Below are 10,278 nucleotides of genomic sequence, written 5' to 3'. Positions count from 1 at the left end.
TATAGATTATAAAAAGGAACTGGGAAGATTACTCAGCAAGGGTATGGACTTGGGAATCCTATCAATTCAGGAATATTAATCCTCAAGAAAGAGGATCCTATTATCCCTGTATATTACCACCTGCCTAAGGTACATAAAGATACCAAAAATCCACCAGGGAGACCAATTGTGGCTGGGATAGGATCACTTACAGCAAACCTGTCCGAATATGTGGATACATTTCTCCAAACAATAGTGGCCCGCCAACCAGGACATATTAGAGACACTACTCAGATCCTAAATATTTTGAAAAACATCACCTGGGAAGAGGCCACATGTGATATCAAGGCCCTATACACCTGCATAGAGCATAGTAAAGGTTGCACAAATGTAAAGAAGAGATTGGAAAAAGATTCAGATTTAGAACAACTGCAGATAGACTTCATTATAGAAGCGATCACCTTTATACTCAACCACAATTTTTTCTGGTATGGGGACAACTTCTATATTCAAAGAAGAGGGACAGCGATGGGAACTAAGTTTATGCCATCATATGCAAATTTATTACTGTCCCAATGGGAAGAAGAGAACATTTGGAAAGATGAGAAATATGGCACAAAACTGAAATTATGGGCAAGATACATCGACGATGTTATTATTATATGGAAAGGAAAAAAAGAGGAACTGTAACTATTTATACAGATGATTCATACCAACACAGCAAACCTGGAATTTACAAGTACCATCAGTAAAGATACAGTGAACTTCCTAGACTTAACCATATTTATCGAAGAAGGACAGCTGCACACCAAAACATTTATCAAGCCCACAGATTGCAATAGCTACCTAGAGGCATCTAGCAACCATCATAAATTATAGTTGTCAAACATACCAGGGGGACAACTGAGAAGAATTTGACGAAACTGCTCAAAGAAAAGGGATTTTGAAATACAATCAGAAGAATTAATTAACAACTTTGCGGCCAAGAAGTATAAACCACACCTTTTAGGAAAAGAAAAACTAAAGGCCAACACCCTCCAGAGAGAAGACCTTTTAACATATAAAGAGAGAAAAGAACCCAAAAAATCTTACCTTTATCTCAAACTATTCAGCACAAAGTACATTATTGGAAGAAAGCATAAAAAGACATTGGCAAATACTTCAGGTGGAGGAAGACTTTAAGAAATATATACCAGAATGCCCAAAAATAGTCTATAGACGAGCTCCGACTATTAGATCTTCTCTCGTGATCAGCCACTTAAGGAACACAGGCACTAAGACATCAACAATCACATAGTTCTCAAGATGTAGAATATGTACCGCATGTAAAAAAACAAATTGGAACAAAACACAGATTACGAAACAGGTACAATCATTCAGTAACAATAGAAAAATTAACATCAAAGACCGGATAAGTTGCCAAACTGCGGGAGTCATCTATATGCTCACATGCCCCTGCAGTTTACAATATGTGGGCAAAACAAAGAGAAAACTACATATCAGAATACAAGAACACCTTTGTAAGATCAAGAACGAAAAAGATAACCACAGCATCCCATTACACTTTAAGGACAAAAAAAACAGCAACCCAAGGGGCCTACAATTCATTGGACTGAAGAAAATTGTGGCCCCATGGAGAGGAGGAAACGTGGAAGAATTACTACGCAAAGAGGAAACAAAAACCATATACGAAATGGGAACCCTCACACCTAAGGGCCTAAATATAGATTTGGAAATTACACCCTTTTTAAAATAAAAGTATTTTAAAATAAAAGTATTTTAAAAGTAAATTAAATAATACTAAAATAAGATAGATCAATACCCCAAAGAAGACCAGACCTCATGGTTTTAACTAACTTATAGGATACCAATCCTTTTAACTACCAATTATTTTTACTGTTAACTCTTTAATTGCCCCCTCTTTCGATTGTTCCTCTTTCTGCTCAAACTAATACCAATATAATGCTCTTCTTCTATTTTTTATTTATTTATTCTATTTTATTTCCCTCTATCAGTGCCTATACACTGATATATATAGAGTTTATATATTATCTCATTAATTTATTCATATTGATACCTGCATACAAACGACATTTTATAATCAGTAACAGGGGGCGCTTGTAGAAACTTTTACATACATATATCACCATTTATATTATATTAAATATAATACATCGGAGCATCATAATAATCAGATTGCTGTTATATAACCCCAGTGCCTTACACAGCCATCAATTTATTATTGACATATGTAAATTAACCCTAATATGCTTAATAGGCACATGTATATAGATATAGATATATCATAGGTATTGTGTTTATGTTATGTTATGTTCATGTCTATTAGTTCGTTGGCACATACATATATTGGCATCAATGTATGGACAAGAAGATGAAAAACATATCTCACTTTAACATATGGCTGAATGAACTACTGGCAAACACACAAGGATTATCCCGCTTCCAAGATGGCGGAATCAACCTCAAAATGAGCCCGTGTAAATAGAGCCCCAGCCAGGGGATCTGGTATCTGCTTTCCTGAAGAAGCCTTCTAGGCAAAACGCGTTGATAGCGGATACATCGATCCCGACACGAGCCGCAGCACCTTCATCGCGGCTCCCTCGGACGGTCTGCCGGCAGACCCCCTGCATCCTGGGAAGGATGTGACTTCCCAGAGGACTCACTGCTACTCCCTGGATGGAGTGAGCCCGAATACAAGGTACACCAGTACAGAGGGATTATCCTTTGGATTAACAGATACTTTATGCAGCAGTACCCAAGTGTCAGCTTATATATGGGCTGGAGGACACTACCCTCTATGCTATAGGGCACTGGATTCACAGATGTGGAGTGACCTACCTACAGTACTTGACATGTTGGGTTACACTAAACCGAAATGCCATTGATACACTGGATATACAAGGACTATTAACTATTGAGCAGTGGCCCTATATCTCTCATCCCACAAATAAGTGAGTAAAACGCCCCTAGCATATCACTCAGTGTCACTGTACATCTGCAAATTTGCACGTTATATGTTTATGTTGTATTTATGTTGTATACTGGTATTAGACCATGCAATTTTTATTCTTCATTTTAGAACAATTGTATACCTATATGTATCGCTTACAGCGATTTTTTTTCATATCTTATTAGTCTGAATAAATTCTATTCCTTTTAGATTGAGTATGACTCCTTCTCTTATTTTAAACATTGTATTTATTTACCATTGTCTACAGCAACCCATCTGATTACTACAGGGCTGTGGTATGCATTAAGTGCCTTCCGTTTTATATTCTCTACTAACCATGACTAAATTAAATTTACAGCCCTTAGAATGATGGTGGTTCAGTCGGGCCCTCTAATTCATCCCCTATTTTTTGAAAGGGAACACCTTCAATTAGGATGGGGAGTCAATGAAACATAAAACGTGCAATTCACTGCTGACTTTTGCTACCCTTAGCAAGAGGCACAAAACTGAGACACTTCAGCATAAATGCCTGGCCAAAAGTACCAGGTGGTTATCCTTTCCAGCATCTTATTATAGCTTAAATGACAATCCCAAGGAGTTGTATGGGCTAATAGCAAAATCTGCATTTTGAAGGGGACCACTGGCTGCCATACCACCCCCACCATTTATTTGTGCTCGTCTAGGCAATATAAAATCTCTCAGAACAACAAAAAAACAGGGATATCTTATTTCTGTTACAACACGAAACCTTCCACTGAAAGTGCAATTTCAAAAGCCCTTTTTAGAGCAGGGTCTTCCAGTTGGCCTTTCTTAAATCAGCCTGAGGCACAAGGGGGAAGAGTTAACACCTCTTCATTGATACTACAAGCAGTGGCTTGGCCACGGACACCAAACTGGCTGTTAGACACAATAGAGCTCCTAAGCATCACAGTATTAATAGGCACAATATCATGGTTAGATGAATGAGCATTAACAGTCACATTAGCATTGCTAAATATATCAACATTATTAAATTAAGGGCGAGAATAGCAGATTTTTGTTATTCAATTAGGTGCTGGGTTTTTCAGGTTTTGAGCGCCGGGAGGTTTTGTTTTGAGCAAGTCTGATTTTTTCAAAAATCGTTAATTTTGGAATAAATCAGCGGAACTTGCTCTGAGACCCGGTGGCACCCCTCCTGAGGACTAATTAAGCATTTGGAAGTTTCCAATCAGATTAATTAGTCCTTAATTACTTACCTTCTGCAATGCTGTCTTCTACATCCAGCGTAGGGACCCGGTCTCCTGCAGCAGCGTTGAGTATGTCAGTATGTGTGAGTGTTTGTTAGTGTTTGCAGGTGTGTATGAGTGAGTGAGTGTTGTGTTTGTGTGACTCCCGGTATGTGTGCACCCCACAGTGTTAGTGTGCCCCCCTGTAATGGGCACTGGGAGAACTACATCTCCCAACAGCCCTTGCTCCTCCCACCAGCCCCCAAATCCTCCCAGCAGCCCCCTCCCCAATGAGAAGATGGAGGGGAGGCCACGTGAGCCATGGAGACCACCGCAGACCCCCAGAAAGGTAAGTGGCTTTTTTTCTTTAAGAAAATTTACCTGGCATGGGGCTTTCAGCTCTGACCATCGGGAGCGTGCATACCCATGGTAATCCAAAATTTGGGCAAGAGGGGCGCAAGGTTTTTTTACCTCGCTAAACCTCGCACCCAATTGAATATGCCCTTTATATGCACAATATCTTGGTTAGACAAAGCAGAATTTATATGCACATTATGAGCAGTAGTTTTATGTGGAACCAACATTTGTGTTACCAGAAAATCACAAGTAAGCCAGTGTATGTGATCTTTTCTCTTTTGTTTCTTGTAATTAGGGGTCACTCTTTACCCCTAAAGACAGAAACAAGTCCAGGGAAAAAGGAAATGTCTCTACAATCAAGTCTCTTTGTATCAGGATAGTACAGAGTCAGAGTCCACCAAGCCCTCAACCAGTCTGTTTCCCATTAGTACACGTACCTGTATCTCAGGTGGGACATGGCTGATTTCAGTAGCAGTAAAGCCCCATGAAAACAGAGCAGTCCATCCAATTTTGATGCCCGGCTTGTCCACATGATAAACACACCTGATGTGGTCATGCCGGGGATCTCAACAACTCCGGAAATCTGAGCTCCCAGAAGTGGATGGCCATCACCTTCCCTGTAGAATAACTTCTGTGGTAAAAATACTCTTGGTACACAGGGAAGGGCGAAGCTGTAAACCTGGACTTTTCCAGGGACATGAGTGCACAGGTGCCTGTTCGAAACCAGGCATTGTGACAACTTGTGTGGAAGCAACTGTTGCTTCAAAGAAGGTGGGGAGACTCCAGCCTGGTTAAGTAGGAAAGGTTCTCCATACTTTCACTCACCAGCAAAGCATTTTCCACAGTTGTTCAACATGCAATATTGGCAGGAAAAAGTCCAGTAAACTGTTCCAGCGTGACCAACTCTACCAGGTGCGCAGAGGTATGTTGTTCCAGTCACAGCCACTTACAGTAACTGCAAGGTCAGCCAATTTCTGGGCTAGGACCCAAGGTCTAACAATAGGATCATAGGGCACAGTTCTGAACTTCTGCCAATAAGCTTCCAGATAAAGTGCGAAGCAGTCCACTATGGCAGCCTTCACACGTTCATAGACTTTTGCATTTTTCATGGAGAGGGCCGCACGTGCAGCTTGGACCTCCCCTGTTAGCAGTGTGGCAATCTGTATGGCCCAGGAATCCTTGGACCAGACTTGAGCAGTAGCAACCCTTTCAAAAGTAGCGAAGAAGTATTCAACATCATCTGTAACCTGCATATTGGGAAGCACTGCAGCTGTCACCACTGCCTGCTGCTGCTTAAAGAAATCCAAAAACTGTTGCATCGCAGACTCCTTGAGGGTTTGTTTAGAACCCTTGGAAAAGGACCCACCTTAGCCCACTCTAACACCACACTGTAGTGGGTAGATTTCAGGCAACCATTGGAGACTGAGGTGCTTGAAACGAGTTAGCTTTTATTTTAGTATAAAGGTTACAGATCATCTACAAGCGCATAAAGGTCACAGATCATCTCCAAGTGCCGGCTACATGAGTGATGCCAATTGCCTCATCAACCCGGCACTCATGCCGGGTCGGGCCGCCTGTCTGTATGGGGTCTCAACCGGGGTAAACAAAATCCAGGGTGCGACCCAGCATTCTAATGGAAAAGTAGTATTAGAAATAACACCAGCAGTATTACAGAGCAGCAGTTGACAGGTTTCAGAGGAGAAAATGAAGTGACTCTTCTCCTCTGAAGAAACGACCAGTTGCTAAGGTCAACAAATGCGTAAGGGGTAATTGTGATTCTCTCTCCTGAATCACTGTCCTATTTAGCAGTACTACAACTTGTTAGTGTAAAGCAACCCTGACCATTTCTATGGAACATCCAGCTGGAATGCCAAAACGCGCTATATAATAAGCGCTACAAGAACCGAGTACTATCTGCCCTGAAGGAATGAGACTCAGGGGTGAGAGGCGGTCGCCAATTCCATCCCATCACCATCCAGATCAGCCTCCTTCACATCAAAGAGGACTTACTAACTCCTACAAGCAGCCTGGATGACAGCCGGCTAAACTACTCATGGTTATCATCCTCGTGGTTTGTGATACCACCCAGGTCTGTACGCTGCAAGTGCAGTATCGGTTTATGTTTCAAATCATACCCGCTTTTTACCCCTCCAATGTTTGGATTTAAATCCCTGAATTGTTAAATATTATTGATAATAGACTATCTTTTATTGACTAAACTGTATGATATATACAAAATTTTATTTGGACGTAAATTACTGGAGTTCTCAACAAGAGACATCTGGAAAACATGCACTAGTCTGAAAAGAATCTTTTTCTTTGAACTAATTTTTACAGGATTTATTACATCTTAAACATCCTTATTTTTATGCTATTTAAGCATAAAAATGGGTGTGCTTAAATACAGGGGACAAACGACGTAGGGGTCCTCCGTACTTAAGCACAGCCAGCACCAGGCTAGTCAGAACCAGTCTTAGTTGCCAAAATATGGGGGACAAACGATGTAGGGGGTCCCCCATATTCTGTGCAACCAGCACTGGGCTCTGATTCAGTCCTGGTTCTGGAAATACAGGGGAAAAAAATTAGTAGGGTTCCCCTGTATCATCCATAACCAGCACCAAACTTTTTCTAGCGGGGGGGAGCCCTTTCACCAGGCCCCCCAGCCACAGCATCAGCTCTGACTGCTAGTCAGCCCAGGCCGAGGATCCCTAGAGAGCTGGGGACCCCCAATAAAGGGGTCCCCCTCTCCAGGGCACCCCAGGCCCAGGCTGACAGCCCGGCTGACAGTCTCCACTAATAGCCTCCTATTAGTGGAGGCTATTAGTGGAGACCAGCAAAAGGCACTTCACAACAAGCGGCGTTGTCCGCACACTGCACCATCTGCCCGCGGTCCCTGCAAGTGACGTCATAACCATCGGCCAGCCAAGGCCAGTCACGCTGGGAAGCAACGCTGATAGGAATTATCAGCGGGGATTACACCGCCGCTGGGACCACTCAAACGGGACTAAACTGCTACTTCCTCCCATGGATAGAGGTAGGGAAAGTTAGCATGCGATCTCTGAGGTTATTGAAACATACCATACAAGGTCTCCACAAACTTTTCTCAAAAGAGCTATAAACCACATGACTGTTTGTATGTCCTTCACTTTTCTTTTGTCTTAACCCTTTCTCTGCTATTAGTTTTATTTATTTTCATTTATATTTATTTTTAATTTCTTATTTTTAATCATTATTTAAATTTAAATTTTTTTTATTTTATTAATAGTTTATTTTTTATCTTTATTTTAATTTTTATTTATTCACATACTCATTTATTAGTAGCGCTCTTATTATTTAATTTTAAAACTTTCATTCCATAGAGCTGCTTTATAAATAATTCAAGCGCAAATACACTCTAACCCAGTAAAAACAATATTGTGAGGTGTGAGGTGTTCAGAATAGACTGGAAATGAGTGGACATTAATGTTATTGAGGTTATTAATAGCCTAGGAACAAAAATAAGGTCAATTTTATGTGATTTTAGCTGTTTTTTTTATTTTTTAAGAAAAAATCCAGAATCCAAAACCAAAACCCGAAAACAAAACAAAACCAATCCAGATCCAAAACCAGCGGAGATCCAGATCCAAAACCAAAACACAGGGGTCGGTGCACATCTCTAGTTTTAAATAAGTTGGGGCACATTAATTGAAGTTAAATTGTCATAGAGCTTAATTGCGCTTCCACTTTTTTCTGCATATTCTTTATAACTTTGGAGGGACTGATCACACCTTATGAGGGAGCAGCATTAAGTTTCTGTTACACCAATAGAGCTTGGCGCCTGAATCTACTTTTCTTTTATTAAATTAATTTAAGGTAAGGTTATATGGTCATATAAACAGTTACCTGGAAAGGCAATATATTTGACTGGAGTTAATGCAATTGGATAAGGCCTGTTTATGCATAATTAGTTTAATACAGGAAATGGAGGTAATATAAGTAGGTTCGATTACTTCTAGAGGAGGGAATACTGTAATAATTTAATAGGTTAAAGATGATATATGTAAATATTTACCTGGTAAACTGGTAAGTTTTGAATAATAGTTCTCATATTGAGTATTTTTACTCCTATGTTCTGACACCGAGGTCGAGATGTAATTCAGACCCGGTTCTGATTCAGACCCGGTCGCGAGCGCTGAGCGCTCGCAACCGGGTCGATGGTGGCCCAGAGTGCATGCGCACGACGGAGCCGGCTCCGTCGTGCGCATGTGCGAGACCCGGATAACAATGGGCAAACCGTCGCTCCGGGTCTCGCACCAAAGGGTCTCGTCGCAAGCCCGATGGTCGCGATGGTCTTGACCATCGCGACCATCTTCCTGGCCTCTCGCTATAGCTGTGGGTGGTCACCCACAGCTATGCGAGCGGCCAGGAGGCCATTCTAAAAAAAAAAAAGACCGGCCCTGATTCAGAGCGAGCGCTCTGTCAGAGCGTCCGGCTCTGAATCAGGGCCAGATTGCAAGTATTGCAAAATTGCGAGTTTTCCGCAAAAATCACACATTTTGTAATCTCGACCAATGTAAACTCGCATTTTTCAGAGCGCATACATTTCAATATTGCATCCAGATGTTTTCACCAGTTTGCACATGCAACTCGCCCACTGTAATAGAATGCGAGTTCTAAACTCGCACATAAAACATTACCATTATCTCACCAAAAAATAGACCAAGTTGAGAATGGAGAGTTGTATATTATATATGTCAATATATAAATGTTTCTGAATTTTTTAAAAAAAGGGATCATTCTTTCCAGAAATATATATAAATATGTATGTAAGTGTAAAAAAACATTTTTAGATATGTAAATACTCATATTTGTGTAGATATTTGAAAGTGTAAAATACCATTACCCAAACCTATAAGCTGCAAAGTTTCACAGAATTAATGTACCTAAACATCTGTACAATTTTAATATAGTTCAAAATATGCTTAAAAATAGTAAGGTGCATACACACGGTCAGATTTGTTGTCAGATATGAATGATAACGATTTTAAAATAGTTCAATCGTTCATATCTGAAAGAAAATCTGACATGTGGGCCTGCAACGATGAACAATGGGGGTCATTCAGAGCCGCTCGTGAGCGGCAGTATGCTCGCAAGCGGGTCGATGTTCCCCACTGCGCATGCGCACGACGGAGGGAGCTCCATTGTGCGCATGCGCGAGACCCGGCGAGCGACGGGCTCATCATCACTCCGGGTCTCGCACCAAAGGGGGCGTGCTGTCGATGTTGATTGACAGCACGCCCCCTTTGGTGGGCGTGCCTGGGGCGTGCCTGCCAGACGGACGCGTTCCCATGGGAACGCCTACCGTCTGGGTCCGGCCCCACTGACATCACTAGTGATGTCAGTGGGAGTGATTTTGGCTCTGATAGAGCAAAAATCACTCCAGGGCTTGTGGCAGGGAGACCCTACCGCAGGGTCTCCGTCGCAAGTCCGATGGTCGCGATGGTCAAGACCATCGCGACCATCATCATGGCCGCTCGCATATGCTATGGGTGGTCACCCACAGCTATGCGAGCGGCCAGGAGGCCGCTCCATTTTCATGGAGGAGGGCCCTAATTCAGAGCGAGCACTCTGGTCAGAGCGTCCGGCTCTGAATCAGGCCCAATGCCCGCATGTCAGATAACGATATCTGACATCATCCGTGTTTGCAGTCAGATTTTGACGATTTAATTCATTTTAATACTGTCTGAACTCATTCAAATCATTGGTAAAATCGTTCAAATCATTCAA

This window comes from Taudactylus pleione, unplaced genomic scaffold (assembly GCF_031769625.1).
Source record: "Taudactylus pleione unplaced genomic scaffold, aTauple2 ptg000085l, whole genome shotgun sequence".
Taxonomy (NCBI): Eukaryota; Metazoa; Chordata; class Amphibia; order Anura; family Myobatrachidae; genus Taudactylus; species Taudactylus pleione.
The sequence above is the reverse complement of the archived record's forward strand: the minus strand, read 5'-3'. Positions refer to the sequence as shown.